The following is a 21,367-nucleotide window of genomic DNA, read 5'->3' on the forward strand; positions in this document are numbered from 1 at the left end:
TATGCCTGCACATTGTGAGTGAGCACGCATGAACCCTAATATTCTGTTTTGTGCATGTTTTTATGTAGGAGTGATTTAACATTTTATATCAACCCCAATGTTTCTATCTCCAAAACCCTTTAGAATCCTTCCTGTATCTGAACTGCACCAAGAATCATCCGACATCTCACCTTTTGTACATATAACTCAATGATAAGTGAAAGTTTTAGTCAATCAGGCAAGATAACCATCACAGCAAATAAATCAACCAGAATATTAAATCCAGAAACCATGTAAATGTTCGTATGTGGGTAAATTAGATTAATAAGCAGTCTGATCTCCTAAGTTTTATTCTTTCAGAATGAATTCCATTTCCACATATGCATATTTTCTTCATAAATGTCAACATTTAGTAATAAAATGAGTTTTTAAACACTCTTACAGTTCTCTTAGTCTATAAGCTTTATGTCCACAGGTAGATTCTAAAATGTCACAGATCTCTCCCAAACTCCTATTCAGGAAATGGTCCCATTTTACATTTCTGGTTTCTGTAGTTACTACAGAATATCTATTTTCATCTCAGATTTGGAACTAGTCACCTCAAATGAGAGAGAACATGAGACATTTCTATTTCTGAGTTGGGGTTACCTCACTCAATATAATCTTTTCCAGTGCCATCCATTTACCCACAAAGTCCGTGATTTCATCTTTCATTACAGCAGAATAGTATTTCATCGTGTACATTTTCATTACTAATTTGCTGGTTGTAGGATTTATAGGTTGTTTTCATTTTCTAGATATTGTGAAGACAGCACCAATGAAGTGTATGTGGAACAAAATGTCCAGTCCTTTGGAAACATGCCATGGAATGACACAGGCCAGGTCATCAGGTCGATTTATTTTTAGCTTTTTGAGAACTCTGCACACTTGTTTGTAGAGTGGCTTCGGTGGTTTATAGTCCCATTAATATTTAATGAGGGCTCCACTTTCCCCGCAGCAGGCGTGTGCTGCCGGTTACTGGTCTTTGCCACTTTGATTGAGGTAAGGAAACCTCAGAGTTGTTTTGATTTGATTCACATAATTATCAGGGATGGTGAACAAACGTTTTTTGAGAGAATCTTTTTAGAGATATTTCTTAGCCATTGTTTTCTTTCAGAGTGAAGGGCCCAAGTGTTGAGTTCTTTGTATACTGTGGATATTATGTTTCTGTCAGGTGTATAGCTGAGAGTGGATGGTATGTGTTGTTCTCATCTGACCACAGTGGCACTGTGACCCGATACCCTGGCGTGCATGCCATGGTAGACTATACTTTTAATTGTGAGCTAATGTACATTCTTCCTTCTTTAAGTTGCATTACCACCTCAGCCTGCTAAGTGAAAGAATTTTGAAAAAGAAAAATCTCAGTCAGGTGGGAATGGGTCTAATGACAAGGTAGCTTGCCTCCTATGAACTCTTCAACATAAATACTTTAAGTAAGTCTTCATGCAAGGACTTATTTAACAAGAGAGTCTCTTACATCTTTGCCATTTATTTCTGATATGCGAGGGATAGCATTTCTCCACTTTGAAGCACATAGTTTTTAAGATATTACTTTAGAAGCAGGGACTCTGCTTTCACCATGAACTAGCCAGTTTCAGGAACCATAAGAAAAATTAATTTCTGACTATTATGTTTTTCCCCCAATTCATAGCAGCACAAAATTACTAAGTCATTCATTGTTCATGTCTCCCTCATCTTATTAGGGGGATTTTGGATGATTTTATGATCAAACAGATCTAAAAGGATGTCTTAGTGATGTTTCTGGGAAATGTTTATTTGTCTTGGTGACTAAAAGCAGAGAGCTCTGATCTTTGATTTGACTGCCAGTTTCATTTACCAATTCTGCCTTCAGATATCACCATTCAGCTCGGAACTTCAGAAACCAATGTGAAGCCATAAGAAAGGAAGTTTAAGAAATAGTAGGGACACTAACAATGATAGCCTGCCAAGGACACAAAGGACACATTAACCACTAATGAAAGCTAAATTATAATAATCACTTATTTCCACCTATATGACAGCCATTTCTGCTCTCTCTCTCCTCTCTCTCTCTCTCTCTCTCTCTCTCTCTTCTCTTCCTTCTTTCTTAAAAACATACAAAACCCTATAAACATACGTGTTCTACTTTCTTGATATCAGCACTACACCCAGTTCCCTGTACCACAGTTTCTCTAGTGATGAAGTGGAAGTAAAGATTTCTTCACAAATATAAATCAAGTGTGATGTGTGAGTAAAAATGTTAGAGGAATGTAAATTTTCCTCACGAGAGAATTAAATGTATCTGGCATCAATATTGCAGCTTGGGAGCTCAGGTTTCTTCATTAACGAGAGGATAACATTCACATTCAAAAGGCAGGACTTACGGGACATTAATTATTATACACACTCTTTCCCGCAGACTCACTCACTGACCTTTAAGAAGTCATTTAACCTTCCTGCCCTCTGTTTCTTCCCTCACTGATAAAATTAGAGATTGCAATGCTTTTTCTATGTATGTAATGAGGTTGTTGAAGAAAAAATTCAGTGGAATATTCAATAATTTTAAAAATGTAATATGCAAATATATTACATTAATGAATCATTTGAGATTTATACATGAGTTCTCTCATATCTGTCTACTATGAACCTGAAATGCTGAAGCCTTAAGCAATACTCAGTCATTGTTTTTGGAATAAATTCTTCTTTGCCTGTACTCTAATATTATTTTTACCTTTTAAAATGTATTTTCTTAGAAATATGAAGGGCAAATATATTTTTATCTTTAGGATGTCATTTAGTTAAGATACTTACTATATTATTAATAGAGTTTTAAGTACCATTTTATAATTACTCTTCAGTGAAAGAGTAGTAAATTCTCTTGGGGAAACTTGAAATTTATAAATTACAAAACTAAGTGATGGCTTATAATTAAATCCAAAATGAAACTTAAAAGATAGATTAGATACATTTCTATATTTCTTTATAATTGCATTAACAAATTTCTTCAAGCACAACTTATGATGGAATATAATAGCCATCTCTATTTACATGAGATTAGAAAAAGATAGATATACATGTATGGATGTATGTATGTGTGCTTACGTTTAGTAGTGTGTGTGCCTGTGTATAAAGTTATAGGCATGCATCAGAGTATGTGGTGTACCCACTAAGGTTCCTGGATCCCTGTGCCCCACAACAAAGGATTGGATCAGATACATGGTGAGTAGAAGGAGCAGCCAGTTTATTAGGGAGAAAAATCACCTCTGAGAAGGAAAATAGCCTAGAGCTGAGGATAGGTCAGAAGCTCAAGAGTACCAGTGCTGGGCAGATTGGGGCATTTCTATATTTTTACAATGCACACTTTTTCTGCTTGTACTCTGTTACATGTAAACTTTGGTTATGGAGGGGACATTTTGCTGTCTTTCTCTGCCATTTGTTTCTTTCATTTGCTTATCTTTATGCTTTTTTCTCTGTCCTAGTTTCTTTCCACATAACAGATATGGAATACACAGAGATAATGAATAGCATTTGCCTACATTCTAACACACACATACAGATTCTTACCTTCATGAGTAAGATTCTGCTTTTGCATGCTATCAAGGTGTTGTGGGATGAATTGAATGATAAGACTACCAAATATTTGTTGCCTTCTCTACTATAAGTCCTCTGTAGAGCACAATGGGGTAGCCATTGTTAGCCCAGGTGAGATGGTATTCTGGAGTATGTTATCTGCATGTGGAAAGACCTGCAAGCCTTCACTGTAATTGCTGCTGTTTGCAGTCATTCCCAGTGTGTTCTGACAGTGTCTACAAGAGACTAGCCCCTCCTTCCTCTCCTTTCCCAAGTACTGCCCTTTCCAGAGAGACTCCTTCTAGATTTATCTGTCCTTCTTACAGAGCTGACAGCCTTTGCTCTGACCAAAAATGTTATTTTTAAGCCTTGCTTGCTTACTATTATGTGTTTTGATAAGGTCTTGGCCAGTAGGACAATTATTGGATGCTGCTGCCTGTCTGAATTCTTATCAGACTGTGCTAGAAATGGTTGACCTTTCTCATTATCCTTCCTATCTGTCCGATGCTCAGCATCATTTGTCATTGTTTGGAACAAGAAGTTATTCTAGACAGAAAAACATTTATCCTGCTAAAATCTAATCTAATTGGATCCCTAGCACACGATCATTGCCATTGTTGTAGTATCTACAAGAATCAGACTTCAAGCAGAAATAAGAATTCACAGTTCTATTTGAGATTATCCGGCTAGCAACACCTCTCTATGATCTTCCTACTAGAAGGAAAATGAGCAAAATGTATCTGACCCTCTCCCACGTGACCTGGAGCATTAGGTCACACCACCATTGCCCACTCTTCTTAAACTATCCTATTGCTTTGATGATTTCCCTCAGTTGCTTGGTTTCCCATTCCAAGTCAATTCTGACCCCAAATGGTCCAATTCAAAGCTTAAGCACTGCTGCAGTTAGCAACTGGCGAAGATTCACAGAAACCATCTTTTCTTAGTCTTGACCTTTAAGCCTTCCTAGCAAAATAGTGGTAAGGGCCAAGCAGTGCTCAGCTTTTATAGAACCCTGTGCTACTGTCTTGAGCGATGAGCTATTAAAATGGAACATGTTACTCTGAAAGCACACTCTCTGCATTTCATGAATGATCTTACCTTTATTTATCAAAGCCATCCACTTCACAAACAAGATATCTTGTCAAAAGAAAAATTAATAAAAAGCTCTTAGAAGTAGAACTTCACTAACAAGGCATACCAAAAATTAAATATTCCTGTAAATTCATACTATATCTGCTGCTTTTTGCTGCTAATGCAGGGATGTTGCTAAATTTCTTCCCTGGGGAAAGTATAAAGCAATATTTACCTCTCTTCCCAATGTTCCAATGACAAATTGATGAGTCCACAAAAGTTCACTATGGGGAATCAACAAATTTACTAAACTTTCTGACAGCCTAGTTGAGGGGTTACTAAGATGTTTATGGGCACTCCTCACCCTAACAAGTTGCATTTTAAATGCCTTACCAGCACCAACAAGAGATTCTTTCTGGTCATATATTGACCCTCATCCCCACCCCCCGAGTCTTCCCAACTCTGTGCTACATTCCCTGCCCGCAAGTCACATGCAATAGTGGCAGACAGTGGAGAGCAGCTAGACACTCAGGTGAGGATCTGCAACTTAACTCTGTTCCTCTGTTGGAGAGGGGGAGGGGGCTGTAAAATGTCTACATTGCCAGTTGACATGATCTCTGGCGAATCTGAATCACCTGAATTCCCCCAAGATAGTGGTTGCTTGGGTTGGAGGACAGTCACTAACGACAGGGCAAATGTGCTGTCTAATTTGTATGTAAATTTGACACACGCTAGAGTCATTTGGGGAGAGAGAACATCAATCAATAAAATGTTCCCACCAGATTGGTCTGTGAGCAAGGCTGTGATTAATTAGTGATTGAAGTAGGCAGACCCAGCCCATTGTGGGTGTTGCCACTCTTGGGCTGGTGGTCCAGGTTCCATCAGGCAGAAAGCTTAGGAATCCAAGAGAAGCAAGCCAGTAAGCAGCAGTACCCCGTGACCTCTGCATCATGTCCTGCCTCAAGTTTCTTACCTTGACTTTGTACCGTGACTTCCCTCAGGGATGGAGTGTTTTATACAAAAATTTAAGAGAAAATAAACCCTTTCCTCCCCTGGTTGCATTAGGTCATGATGTTTTATCACAGCAATAGGAAGTCTAAATAAGACATGGAGTTATTTTAAAGAACTCCTGTAATATTAAAGAGAATTATTTGCAAGGAGTCCACTAATGTTAGCATTTGAACAAACTGTATATGTTAAATCATGTAATATCTATTAGGGAGTGGTGATTTCATGCTTTGTGGCAGTGAATAGTAAGTTTCAGTATAGATACCTTAGGTGAAAGAATTAATTTGCCTGTGATATTTGTGAATTGGGGTATAAATCTTCTCTCCAGACTCAAAGGTGTTTTTGTTGGGAAGGGAAAAATGTATTATCAAAATACATTGTATGAAAAAATTAAATAAAGTTTCTTTAGAAGTGATTTGTTTTCGTTTTCAAAAACCTAAATGGGACTAACACATTTTTCTTTTTTAATAAACTGAAAATTATACCTGGAAAAAATTCAAACTCAGATGTGCCTTAATGATTTTACAACTGAGGGCAGTTTGTATAAGAAGCAACCACAAGGACACACTTTAGTGATTATTGCCACTAATTTTTGTTTTATGGAGCATGGCTTGATTTTTTTTATGTTCCACATAAACAAACATACTACAATTCATATATGTTAGTTTTCACAAGAAAATGAGAAGTTTATTGGGAGATACACATGGTTTCTAGAGAATGCACTACTTGTATGCAAAAATAAAATTATAAGCAAGATTTCAAAACTTGAAAAAAAATATTTTTTTCTCTCTCTCACTCAGTGACAATAAGAGGTGAATTTCCAGGTAACTTCTTTGCCCACTCAAAGACATTATATTGAGACTATACTATTACTGTTTGGAAATAATGGCCATTTCCCCCTATATACAGTGGTAAATGAACATAGCATCATTGGGACTATTTCTCTTTGAGGAAATTACTTTGTGACTGTAATGTATCACTACTAGTTTTAATAGAAGCTTCCTGGAGAACTTTGGGTATTAATAGCTGATTTCTTATAAGAGGAAATTGTTCCAGAGTTACTACAGTGCTCTTAGAATGTGGATGAATATTTCAAGCAGGGTAAGCAGAAATGAGTTTATGAATGGAATTACTTTTATTTGACAAATCGATCTTGGTTTAAGTATAGCTTCTGTAAGCCAGAAGGTCCCAATCGTGAGAAGAATAAGGTGCCTTTCCCCTCTAATTTTGCTGTTTGGTCATCAGAACTCCTGAGCCTTTCTGGCTCTGTTTGTGGATCAACTCCTTTTACACCTCCAACATACTTTGAATTACAGTAGATTCAGAAGAAGAGCAGAGGAAATGAGAGGAGAAAAAAAAATCAACAAAACTTTTAGAAATGAGAATATTTAACTTGGAACTTATTTATTTAGTTAGTTTCCAGTAAAATAAATGAAGATGGATATATCTCACCACTCATTACCTTGAAATTTTTAATATGTAGAACCAAAAAGAATATCCACTTGTAATATAATAGTACTCAAAGAAAATATAAGACAGGCAAAAAGCAAAAGAAAACAAAACAAAACAGAGCTTTAAATATGACTAAAACTGCTTCAGATCATGCCAATGTGTAAATGATGAGGCAGAAAATATATGCAATTTATGTCATTAGAATTGATGTTTTAATGAGTGAAGAATACCTAGAAGAAAAGTACAAAGAAAGCCAAGCAAACAAAGAATCAAAACATGTAGTAGGCCTTGATTTTGATCTCCTACACTGGGAAAAGACATATACCATAACAAACAACCCTATCCTAACCTGTGCAAGCAATGTGCTATACAGGATGAGCAGGTTATATTTAGGATCTATCTCTCTCTCTCTCTCTCTCTCTCTCTCTCTCTCTCTCTCTCTCTCTCTCCTATTTGTATATGTATGTGAATGTGTGTATACACACACACAATTATGCAATAACAATGAAAAAAAGTGGCCATGAATTTGAAGGAGAGCAGGGAGGCATACATGGGATGATATGGAGAGAGTGAACGGAAAGGAGAAATGTAATTAAATTTTAATCCCCCAAATAAGCTACAACACAAAACCAAAACAAAGCACCTTGTCAAACCATCATAGGAAGGAAAAGCTAATAGCATTCAAAGCAGGAGAGAAGTCCCTCTGCATTCATTATAAGGGAGCACAAATTAACATTAAAGTGATATTATATACTTTAATTGTTGGTAGGTCAAGAACAAGATAAGCATGTCATTGGAAGTCAGGTATATATATATATATACATATACATATATATATGTGTGTGTATATGTATATATATATATATATTTGTGTGTGATTAGCATATAATTGTCATAATCTTTGTAGGAGGGACTGTTCCATAGAAATTATCACAGAAGTATATACTGTGGAGCCCAGGATTTCTTGATTCCTTGGCAACAGGTTCTATAGACTCACTTGTGTTCTAGCACGGAATTTGGAACCATGCAGCATGACAAAGTTAATGCACAACTTGTACTTAATGGACTACTGTCTATCCATACACAAAGAATACATACTTGTGTGAAAGACCTCCAAAATAAACTGAAGTGGACAACCAAAGATGTAAATACTTTCTTTGAGTTGGAAAATGACAAAAAGGACAAAGAAACTTTCTTTTATTCATAAATGTCTTTATACATTTAAGCCAGTTGAATTGTGTAAGTACTTTGGAGATACAAAAATTTAAACTTTGATGATAGTATCTTTTCAGAGATTGTTTCCTGGAATACCAAAGATTTGAATTTTACTTGAAAGAATTAAATATAGACTCTTCATTTTGAAGAAGACAACAAGACTGGGTTTGGGGAGTAGATAGCAGGGCTAGGGATATGGTGGATGGCATTTGAGTAATTTGGGGATTTAATTAGCTGTGGTCAGGGTGGAGCAGTGCAAGGTATCCTTGTTTCCCAAAGTAAGCATCCCAGGAACATCTCTAATCAAATATTCAGATAGAAATCACTATCTTGTATTTGGTTACAATCCTAAGCTTTAATCTCTGTGACATGTCTTAAGGAGACAATTGGTACTTTAAATTTACCTCAAAGCATAATGTTATGTGCATAATATTGAATAGCATAATATTAAATAATTTACATACCTCTTTTCCCAAACCCAAAATTACGTACCCTTTACATCATTCTTCTGTTCTCTTTCCTGCTCCCCTTGTCTCCTCTTTCCCCACCACAGCTTAAAAGTAACTTAATTATTATCATAAAATAAAATTTTTAAAGATATTTGCAGTAGACTGAGACTTTGGAAATAAAAATAACAATGATGGCATCTTCATTTCAGATATTGTACACTGTCTTCAGTACAGCACAGACACCATGGTTATTCCAGCTACTTGGTAATATACTCATGGTTTTGAAAACGTGAAGGTATACCATTCTGCATATCAGTGGGGGCACAATGTGTGGTCTTCAGTGAGGATGACTGGTATATCTTGTAGTGCTTCTTGCTCTCCATTTTATGCACTAAGAGCACGGAGGGATTTTCCCACGACACACTCTGCTGGATCTCCTGAAGGCCAGGCAGACCCAACGACACTAGGTAAAGTCCTTTTCCCCTCCAATCTCCTGCTTGCCAACTTGTCTGAAACTGACCTAACAGCTGTAATTACATCCCATACTTTGTGTTCCGTTTTCTACCACACAACTCTGCCTGCATTTCTGCAGATCTGCAGTTACCAGGGATACCAGGTAATGTGCTGTCCAAAGGCCTCGCTCATCATATTCCCCCAAAACACACCCATCAGACTTAAACTGCATTCCATGCCCTGTACTCCTTTCTACAGCCCACAAACAGGCCTGCTTTCCTGGAGGTCCACCAGCACCAGGGACCCCAGGCCATGATGGTACTAAGGACTCCATCAGAGGCAAGGGTACATCCAAAACCCCAGAGGCCATGCAAGTCAGACAAACTCCAGGGGAGAAAACCTGGCTAATCACCAGAATTCCAGGTCACTCAGGACAGTAGTCACAGAGGAAACGGAAACCAAGGTGAAAACATTCAAAACATACCCATCCAAGAAAGATAAACTCAGAAATCTAAACCTATAATATCTGCAAAACCCAGAAGGCCAAAGGCCAAAAACAAAAACAAAAACAAAAAACAAACAAACAAAAAAACCAACAAAATAAACCAACCATAATCAACAACAGCCAGGGCAATGTGGCACAGCAAGCCTTGAATATCTAACACACTTAAAAGGAAATGATCTTAAATCCATTCTTATGAAGATGACAAAAGTCTTTGAAGAGGAAATAAATAAACCCCTTAAAGAAATAAAGGAAAATACAACCAAACAGTTGAAGTGAATGGATAAAATGGTAAAAATATAATTTGCAGCCAAATGGATGGAACTAGGAAATATTATCCTGAGTGAAGCAACCCAGGCCCAGAAAAACAAACATGGTATTTTCTCACTTATAACCAGATAGTAGCCATAAAGTACAGGATAATCATGCTGCAATCCACAAACCCAAAGAAGCTAAGTAACAGGAAGGCCCATGGTGGGTGGATTGGATCTCATTGAGAAGGAATAATAGAATATACATGTGTATAGATGGATGGAGAGATCTGCATTGGGAATGGGGTGGAGAGTGGAACAGAAGGAATAAAGTGGTAGGAGGGACAAAAGGAGAGAGTAAGGAGAGATAGAGAGAGGGAGGGAGGGAGAGAGAGAGAGAGAGAGAGAGAGAGAGAGAGAGAGAGAGAGAGAGAGAGAGAGAGAACTGGAATCATTGGGGTATAGTGGGAGCATTTCTGGGATAACCTAGAAACCTTGAAAAAAGGAAACTTCCAGAAATCTGTAATGGTGACCCAAGCTAAGACTCCTAGCAAAGGGGGATGTGGAGCCTGAAAGGACCATCACCTATAGCCAGAAAAAGTCTTTCAATGTAGTGACTGGGACACAAACCAAGCCATAAAACCTTAGACCCACAATTTCTCCTACCAACAAGATGTGCAGGTGTAAAGATGGAGAAGAAATTGAGGGAATGTCCAAACAATGACTGGGCCAGCTTGAGAACCATGCCATGACAGAGAGCCTACCTCTGATACTGTTGATGATACTCTGCTATACTTCTTGACCTACCTAGAATAACTTATCGGTGAGGCGTCACCCAGAAAGTGATGGAAACAGGCAGAGACCCCCAGCCAAACATCAGGTAGAGCTTGAAGAATTCTATGGAAAAGGGGGATAAAGGTTTGAAAGGAGCCAGAGAGGTCAATGACAGCACAAGAAAAGATGTATAACCAATCACCTGGGTCGTTAAGTGACTACAAAGACTGAATCCCGAAACACGGCATATGTGGGATAGACTCAGGTCCTCAGCACATATGTAATATTTGTGCTGCTCAGTCTTCATGTGAGACTCCTCTAACAGCAGGAACTGTATCTGACTCTGTTCCCTGCCTTTGGATTCCTTTCCCTGTCTGGACTTCCTTGCCTAGCCACAAAAGGAGATGTGCCCAGTACTATTGCAACTTGATACGCCAAAGCAAGGTTATCCATGGGAAGACTTCCTTTTTTATGAGGAGAAAGAGAGACCTGGAAGTTGGGGGTGGGGGGAGGGAGGTGAGATGAGAGGAAGGGACTGGGAGGAGATGAGGAAGGGAAAGCTGTATTTGGGATGTAAATTAATTAATCAATTAATTAAAATAAATGAATATGGAAGAGGGGACACACAGAATACTCTGTGACTAGAGTAGAATGAATGTTTCAAAATTATATGTGACTACACTTGTGATCACCATTGAATGAAGGGCAAGAGGGTCTCAGGTTCAGAGTAACTCTCAGGAAACATGTAAAGATTGGAGAAAAAAACTTCATAAATACACTTCTCATTTTTTTTTTAGGCTTTGAATGCTAATAGAGTTGTATTTGTTCAAAAAAGTCAGACAACGCAGAAACAACATGAAGAAGTAACACTTCAGAACTTGGTAAATGTGTAGCCATACATACTGTACAAAGTGATCAGTCATGATCTGTGGAGAACCCTTATCATGCAGAACACTCTTATTACCACATTTATTATTCCATGGTTGAAACATAAAAACAAATTGAACAGCAGATTATGATAAAACTTCTACAAAAGAAAAATTGTTGATAAGATACAGAGAAAATTATATCATCTAAAGACAACTTTAGAGAATGCAGAGAAAGGCTTCCTGAGATGGGAGGGAAAGGCAGTGGAAACGGTACTGTAAGAATGAATCACATACCTAACTCTACAGCCAAAGGAGTACAACCAATTTCTAACCCAGGAAGAATACTACACCTAACTCCAACTCCAGGGGCTCTGACATTGTTTTCTGGCCTACATAGACATCTGTGTATAGGTACATATACTCACACACATACACACAAATATGTACATAAATTGAAAAATTAAAATATATTTTAATAAAATAGATAAAGGTAACCATTAAAGCAGCTATAAACACTGTGATGGACAATGGTATGCTGTCTGCAAGATAGGCTGGTGCAATAGTGACACAGATGATGTTGTCATAGCCAACTACTCTAATTGGACTTAAAGCACACTCTTGACACTGCCTCAGGTCACCAAGAATGCAAGATTATATAGGCCATCGGCCTAGGATAACACCAAATACTACTGTCCTGTAAAAGGAATATAGCAATCAAATGACTCCAACAATGATCTGCTGAACCCATAGATAAGTATCTCAGCCATCATCAGAGACAATAAGTGAGAACTAAATGAGAAACCTACAACTGGATGATATGCAAAACCAGACATTTCTGAAACACTCAATCCTAAGTGAAATGGCTTCAGCAGACACTTCACCTCACAGACCAGGAAGCTATTCCAAGGGAGGCTTAAAGGGAAGAGACGCCCCTTGGTCTTGCAAACATTATATGCCCCAGTACAGGGGAATGCCAGGGCCAAGAAGTGGGAGTGGGTGGGTAGGGGAACAGGGAGGGGGGAGGGTATAGGGAACTTTCGGGATAGCATTTGAAACGTAAATAAAGAAAATATCTTTTAAAAAAAAAGGGAAAAAAAGAAAGAAAAAAGAAAAAAAAAGATTATAAGGGCCAGATGGACTATGACTACAAGGAAACAATGTCTCCCAGATAGATGCACATATGAATTCACAGAGTCTGTGGGTCAATGCACAGGGCATGGACAGGTTAAGGTCATATGGTGTTTCAGATATGATAGAGGGATGCCTCACTGGGTACATTATAAAGATAAGCCCCTTGGCCTGTGGTAGATGACCAATGCATAATGAACTCAGTGGTATTTTTATAGAATTTTTGTCTCATATTGCCTTGTTTTCATATTTTCTTTGTCTTCCTGGTCCTTACAGTTTTTATTTTATGTTTTTATTGGTTTTGCATATATGTGCATTTCTTGTTTTTCTGTAACTCCTTTCTCTCTGTGAAAAACTGAGAGAGAAGAACGAGTATGGGAATGGTTGGGTGGTAGGAAGAATCTAGGAAAAAGATTAGGGAAGGGAAATCATAGTCAGAATATATTGTATGGGAATGTTTTCAATTAAAAAAATATGAAGACCTTTTGGAACCTTGACCATTTCCAGAAATAGCTCAATAAATGTTTTCCTTAGCTATTCTTGTTCTACAGTACAGTTGCTGCATATAATAAGTCAGCTTTCCTGCCCCAAATGGATGCCTCCCACATTGGGACTTTATTCAAAAGCCATAGTTCCTGAAGTCCTGCTGCTAAATCTTGTTTGGGAAGATTAGGGCCTATTCTCGCCTAACATTAATTTGATAAGAAGCAGTGCAGCATGAGATTGATGTTGGAATGTATCCAGAATGTCTCTCGTTTGACACATTATCTCACAGGCTTACTGTGAGATATGCAAAAGTGCATGTAGTTATGAGAACAAGTTGTATTCCTATAAACACGAGAGAGCGGACTTCAGTGATATATCAGGTTTTATATCCACATAAATCTACCCTTGGCATTTTTGAAATATGTCACTTGACCTTCCTTTTTTGTTTGTCCTCAAAGCCAAAAGTCTCATAGCCATTAAGAAATAGATACATACATTTTGAATACTTTTCTGTGGGTGTGCTTAATCCACAGACAGATGGACTGAGGATTTCTCCATCACTGTTGCACATAAGAAGAATGGTAATAGGAAGAGTGGACACAGCAGTGTTCATACCAGGCACGATCCTGGAGCCAGTGATGCCAGAGGTAACCTTTCAATTTTGATTGATTCTACCGCCTTACAAAGCTTTCTAAACTTTAAGTTTAAAACAGGACCCTGTGTTCTGGGATTTCCATATCTTTTCAGCCTTCTCATCTCTCTTCTCTTCACCAATCTGCAGTCACGTATGTCCAGCACCATGCCCCTAAAACTCTTCTTCCCAAGTTCAGAAACGCCTTAGTCTTTCAGTGGCCTTGGTGGAAATTTCCCCTCTTGCTTCTGTGAGCAGTGATACTACATTCCACTGTTACTTGCTTTCTCTTTCTCCTGTACATTTCCAGTTCTCTCTATTACACTAGGCCATGGTGGGGACAGCTCAACACTGCTCATGCTTCCTGCCTCTCTACATAGAACTTTACAGTGACTCCTTAGGTATTAACACTGTACCATATAATGGGCCAGGTATTTTGGTAATACTGCTTAATTAGCCAAGAGTTCTATGTCGATTATATTTATTTAACAGAAAATGGATGTAAGATTTCAAAGTTCATATGATTTGACAAATACCAGCTTATCAGACTCAAAACTGCACTTAGTTCCACTTTTTCCTCTGCTCAGAAACAATTTTAAAGCTATATGTTTATATTAGCCATATATGATGTATACCTAATATGTAATATATGGTGGTAATTCATTTTACTTATTGACAAAAAATTATTCTGATATCACTGACCTTGTACTGCTCTGTTCAATAAGTGATCAATGGTTTCTCTGACACAGGGAGCAAGCCTCCTACCCTACCAAACTTATCTCCTGTGACCTTCTAGCCTGAGTCAAGCTGGGATCTTCATTGCTCTGTGTGGGCAAGGTTACATCACAGCTTGGCAGGTTATTCCTCACAGTAGAGTTTTCCCCCACAATCCTAATTTTTGCTGTACTTTGTATTTGTTGTTTGTTATGTGGCTGCTGTGTAAAATATCCAGCAAAAACAGGTCAAAGAAAGAAGTGCTTCAGAGGATTCGGGCAATTGTTGCAAGGAAGGCATTTCAGCAAGAACTGCATACATATGGTCACACTGTCTTGACAGTAAGGTCACACTGCATTTACAGTGAGGTCACTCTGGATTGACAGTGAGGTCACACTGCATTGGCAATGAGGTCATACTGCATTGACAGTAAGGTCACACTGTATTTACAGTAAGGTCACACACTGCATTCACACTGAGGTTATACTGCATTCACAATGAGGTCACACTGCATTGACAGTAAGGTCACATTAATTCACAGTAAAATCACAGTGCATTCACAATAAGGCAGCAGACATGAAGAACACTTCCTCCCCTTCTTTTGTTAATTCAGTCTGGTTACTTCAGCCTATGTGTATTGCCCATATATAGAGTATTTCTTTCTATGCAGTGAAACTAATCTAAGGACAGTCCCTCACAAGCATGCCCGGAGATTTGTTTCCATAGTGAATCTAAATCCTATCAAGTTGACAATTAATATTAATCATGACATAGCCCGTCTAGAACTTGACTAATATGGAAAACATAACACCATTGCCATGGTGGTGTCTTTTATTAGTTCCTTTTTGTTATGGCCAAGCACCTGACAGGAGTCCCTGAAAGGAAGAGGAGTTTATTTTGGCTCAGAGTTTGTAGTTGCTTAACTGCCAGCGTGGGCAAAGCATTGTAACTGTAGTAGGTGTGTGTGGCCTAGAAGCTTCTACACTTCATGATGAGTAGGAAAGAGAGAAGAGAGGCAAGGAACGGGAACCAGGGTTTAGAAAGTTTAACTGTGGAGGCTTTACCTCATTTGCTTTAGCCAGGGACAGCCTATGCGCCCAAACAGTATCATCACCAGAGGTTTAAGTTAAAAACATGTTCATGGAGTTCATGTTCAAACAGAAACAGACATCGAATTTATTTCTTTGTCTCATTAATATCAAACACTCTTTTTTTTAATTTTTTGAAAGATTTATTCATTTATTTTTATATAACTACACTGTAGCTGTCTTCAAACACCCTAGAAGAGGGCATCAGACCTCTTTTACAGATGGTTGTGAGCTACCATGTGGTTGTTGGGATTTGAACTCATGACCTCTGGAAGATCATTCAGTGATCTTAACCGCTAAGCCATTTCTCCAGCCCCTACAAACACTCTTACTGGAAAGATAAAGTGGTCAAAGATATCCATTGATTTGAATTCAATTCAGGGCAGTGTTTTTGGAGGATAACTTTCAGAGGTTCTTCATTAACAAAAAACAAAAAACAAAACTTAACATCTCTTAGAGAATGAATGGAACTCTATGTATACTGCTTTTTGTTTCTTGCATATTTTTTAAAATTAAATTAATATGTGGTTTTAAAAATACGGATACAAAAACAAAACAAACAAACAGAAATAGTGGACAGTTTCTGTATAGAAAAGTCAAATGACTTATGATTCAAAGTGTTGCTTAAAGAATTCTAGAAGTCCACAATTCTGCAGCAGTTTAGTAACAAGTTTGATGCTTTCTGGTTAAATAATTAATTCCTGACCAGTCAGAGCCAAGTAGCAAGAACTTCCCTACAAAGTGCCCTTAAAATGACTTGCTGAGCCTTTTAATTTAGCCTTTCATTATAGGAGATTTCACACAGAAATATAGTATTCTTTGAGGTAATATTATAAAATTGAAGAACATATATCAAAGGAAATTCATTATTTTATTCCACAAATAGAAGCCAGTTCTTTAGATAGCATCTAACAAAGAATGAAAGAAAGATCAATATGTGGGTGTGCGTGATATTTTACCATAAATAGCCCCAAATGACTTTGCTAGTATTTATGTACTAAAAAGAGAAAAGCAATTATTTTCAAAGGCATTTGTTTCCCATATCATTTCCAATGTCATCCCAAAACAAACTTTAATGTGCATAACTTCATCAGGACTGAATTTAGAGTCAGAATATAATTTTACACGTTAATTTGAAAAGTTTGAAGGACAACATCACATAAATGCATTGTAAAGATTACTTAGAAAATTGGGAAATCCACAAAGCAAATAATTCCACATAGTGTGTTCTCAGCACTGGAATCAGAGAATGCCAGCACTGAATAGCACTTCAGAGGTGTGGACTCAGCCCATGTCTGGCGAGGATTTACCAGGATCAATGTCATCCAATCAGACTTGGGATGAGTATCAAGTGAGTACAATTATGGACATTCCTAACTGAAGTTAAATACAAAAAACAAAAAAATAAAAAACATAAACCCAGTTTTAAAATGACTGATATTGAATGCCAAGAAAATAGTTTAGTATTACTTCATTTATGTGTTTCACAGTTTTGTTTACAAAATTGATTGGCTCAAATAATATGTAGAAAGGTGCTGATGTCCTGAGTCTGTGACTGCACTTAGTCTTTTTCTACACCCCTTTGACAAGACTGTGCTTCTAAGACAGAGTAATGGAGTGGGATCTTGAAGTCACTGTTGGTTTTAAAAAACCTATTTTTATTACTCTAGTTTCAAATTATACACATTAAACTATAAAGCACTGAGTTGCATAGACCCTAAAAGAAATATGGAAATATTAGTATGTAGTACCCCACAATCTGGTCATACTCAGAAACTAGGTTATTACAATGTGTTGAAATAAGGTCACACTGGGCTAAGTGCTTTTATGTGAGTGGAAGAAAGAGGAAACAGAGGAACAGTATAGGTACAGTCACAGGAAGACTCATGGAAAAGGGTGGCCAAGACACATCTGGAGGCAAAGGAAGGCCTGTGGCACTGACCTGGAGAGTCAGGAAAAATACATGCTGACCTCTCCATTCCTAACTTCAGTCTCAAGAGTTAAGAGAGTACATTTCACACATGTGCACACACACACGCGCACACACACAGATTTTATATATATACCAGCCCTAGCATACAACTGTAAAATGTTAATCACCAGTCAGTGTTGTTTTAGGGCTCTTATTTTCATGTGGAACTGACAAAGAGACTGACATCTGACAAACTGTAATATCATGCAGGGCCACACATTCAATTCAGGTAGGTGACGCTAAACATCCCCAGTGCCTTGTGGAAAATATCAGAAAATCTTTCTGCTTTTTTACTAAAATTGCACCTAAATGTCTGAGAGTTCTATGCACATGTGCATAGATATGCAAAAATAATTTCTTCTTATCATTTTAAGTCATGTTAAACAAATACATTTCAGTATTTTGTATGGTAATTTCCCCAACTTTTGCCAAATATACATTTGACCAAGCAAACAGACAGACAAAGAACAAAAACCTAAAACTAAAGCAAAATAAAAGGACACAATCAACAACAACAACACAACCTGGTAATTTGAGACATTTGTTAGTTGGTTCATCACAAAGGTACTTGCTACCAAGACTCATATCCTATATCAGATTCATGAAATCCACCTGGCAGAAGGAAAGACTGACATTTAATGTTGTCATCTGACCTCTGACAGTTGTCCTCTAACCTCCACACTTTGCAGTTCTGAGTATCTGTTCACCTCAGAACATCTATTTCTCTCCTGAAATCATTGCCAAAACACTTAACAAGCACATATAAGATAATATTTTTCAAGTGAGTGAGCCAATAAGCAGCTGTCTTTGATTGAACTTCATGGGTTTTCTAGCTTTGCTGGAGCACCCATGTTTGACTAGAGTTCATGAGTTTTCTAGTTTGGGACACTGCAAACTCCTTGGCCAGGTAACTTTGTCTCCTGCCTCATACTATAAGAAATTTGCCAGTAATTCTTCAGTGAGAAGACTTTTTTGTGTAGTCTCTCCCTTTGGACCAGGGTCTGCGGTGCAGGAGATGGAAGAAGAGAAAACGGCAGCAATAAAGCAATTTCTACTGGTTAAATAGCTTCCTGCCACTGCCTAGGTAAGTGGAGGAGCTCTGATAAGCTGGCCTAGTGCTACCTGAGCAGCTGGGGAGCATGGTCAGAAACGACTTCCAGTCTCCTTTGAAAACATCAAATGCCTAGCTAGCCCTGTAGCACAGGTACCTATGGCTCTTACTTAATATTTCAAAACCTAACTACTGTGGAGGCCATAGGAGTCTATATTTCTTCCTTGTCCAGTGGAAAGGCCTCTTAGGGAAAGGTTGAAAAAGAAAGTTAAACAGCACTTTATGAAGGTCAAGCCACTTAACAGCTTTGCCAGGTGCAAACGGGACCTTGCACTTGCCTTTCGCAAGACCTTGCAGGTGTGATGCCCTGGGAGGATTATGAGGTTAACAGGCCCCAGTGCTTTATATGGTCAAAGCTTCTATGCCTCTTCCAGAAAGCATGCAGAGTGCATACAGTGGCTTTTATGTAAACAGTGACAATGTGCTTGGCAAATGAGACTTGTTAATTAGAGATAGCATAGCTGATTCAAAGACTAAAACGGTTACTCAAATCATAAATGCCAAATGGCATTGTTCCATAAGGAGTGGAAACCTCATTTTGAAATTTTACTAGCTAGCTAGAGACTTGAAGCAACAAGATGGATTTTACTAGGGCATACTTTTTCTCTTTGGATGAAATCAGGAAGGGGTATGTTTAAATTCCTGACCTTTCTGATTCTGTCAAATTGTGAGTAGAATGCAAAAGCCACCCAGCAGAAAGGGGGGGGGGTCAGTCACTGAAGGCAATAGGCCCTCATTAACCACTTTACAAGATATTCAAACAAACTTCTTTTGATCACTAGTAAAATAAGTATCTTAATAGCAGCCTGCCGGTCAATTGAAACAGCCAACAGAGGGATTGCATATAAATCCAACAAGCTATACCTATTGATATGTGGTAACTTTTACCATATTCCCTTTATGTAACTAGTCGTCTATACCAAAGGATATAGTCCAAAAACCAATTTATGCATTGTCATCTTTAGATATGGCAGGATTAAGGTTTTTTTTTTTTAATGTTAGATGCAGTTTAGATTACATGGGAGGTTGGCCCTCTGACAATCACTATAGGACATATCCAGACACCAAATTCAATTCACCGATTCAAAAGAAATTTATTATTCTACAGGAGCAATCGGGGTGGGGGTGGGGGGCTCTGCAAAATCAACAGCAAGCAGCGGAAGCAAACACAAGCAAACAAGACAGCAAGAGCAGGTGTTTCCTCGGGAGTGGGTTTTTAGGGGGAAATGGGAAGAGTCTGTGCTAGGGTGAGTTCATAAATCTTCATTGGTCATGTTAGCTAAATAATGAATTTTGATTGTTGGACTTTGCTGTTTTGTCTCAGGAATAAGCTAGTGTCCAAATAAGGGAATGGACCTTGAAGGAGGGTCGTTGGAATGCAGTCTAATGTTTTAGCAAGGGAAAGAAGGTTAAAGGCAATACCTGTTGGTGCCATGTTTGCTGTGCTTAGGCCTGCTAGAGCCCTTCATATATTAGAATGATGCTAGCTAGCTGGGCTGATTCTCATTTCAAACAATTGTGGCTGTTGAAATAATGCAGAGAATGAAGAATGGATGGATGGATGGATGGATGATGGACGGATGAATGAATAATATCTGTGTGTGTGTGTGTGTGTGTGTGTGTGTGTGTGTGTGCGCGCTCTGAGCACCGGACAGTGTCTGAGCAAAACCTTTCAGGAGCTACCATGCTCTAGGAAAGTGAGCTATTGTGGAGTCTGGAAAAGAAAATCATGGAGTCTTTTATTCCAGGGAGAGTAGATTCAATTTTTATTTCAAATATCACTCATGACATTTGATGTGGTGATGACAAGGATGCATAGAATGTTTTAGGAGAACTGATCTGGTCAAGGTGTGAGGGTCAGAATTGCATGACAAGAGACTGTTGGTAAGGAGCCCAGCTGAGAAACAGCTGTAGGAATTTAACAAAATGAAAAGACAAGAAATATCCTTGTAGCACTGGTTCAGAAAATTATGCCACTATGTATCAAGCTTACACTGCCGTTTTAATCCTCACTGTCTAGTGGGAACAACTCACTGAGCTGTACTGGATGAGGGGAGTAAGCCTTAGAGATGAGATGATCTGATGACCAAGAATAATGACACTTGGAATCTCAGGCTTTCTGAATTTGAAAATTTTGGGTTAAGGAATACAAGTGTTTGGCAATAATCTCCTGCCAAATTTGATCTTTTGGAAAGAACAGGATGTGGTGGAACATTAATGATCTCTGGGACCAACAGATAGGTGAATATCAAGTTCTTTGTGCCCCTTTCCATACTCGTAGCTATTTGAAACCTCCCTGTCTCATCTGTCTAATAAACAATTTTGCGTCTCAGTTTGTCAAGCTTTTGAGACACAGAAAATTAGAGCATCCCAAAGGCTTTGTGTAGAAATTGTGCTATTTTCTAGCTTACATGGGGTGTGAACTCTAGACCACTGACCTCTTAAGTAATGTCTAGTGTAGACAGTTCTAAAGGGGATGTTTCCATCAAATACCTCCTCTCAGAGCTCATGGAATCCTGTGGAAGATGAGGAAAAAAGTGTAAGAACCAGATGGTTGGAGAATAGCAGGAGGACGAGGCTCCCTCAATCAACTGAACAAAACTCATATGACCTCACAGAGACTGAA

General features: G+C 38.2%; 1 long non-coding RNA gene across 1 annotated transcript in view; it reads left to right on the forward strand.

The window, feature by feature from the left end:
* Positions 1-936: 936 nt before the first annotated feature.
* Positions 937-21,367, forward strand: part of LOC147006102 (uncharacterized) — a 100,154-nt gene continuing 79,723 nt past the window's right edge. Inside the window, exons 1-2 of the long non-coding RNA XR_015044596.1 lie at positions 937-1,020; positions 13,759-13,872. This is a non-coding gene — a long non-coding RNA (uncharacterized LOC147006102). The remainder of the gene's footprint in view (positions 1,021-13,758; positions 13,873-21,367) is intronic.

This window comes from Mus caroli, unplaced genomic scaffold (genome assembly GCF_978045245.1).
Source record: "Mus caroli unplaced genomic scaffold, Mus_caroli_1 scaffold_1, whole genome shotgun sequence".
Lineage (NCBI taxonomy): Eukaryota > Metazoa > Chordata > Mammalia > Rodentia > Muridae > Mus > Mus caroli.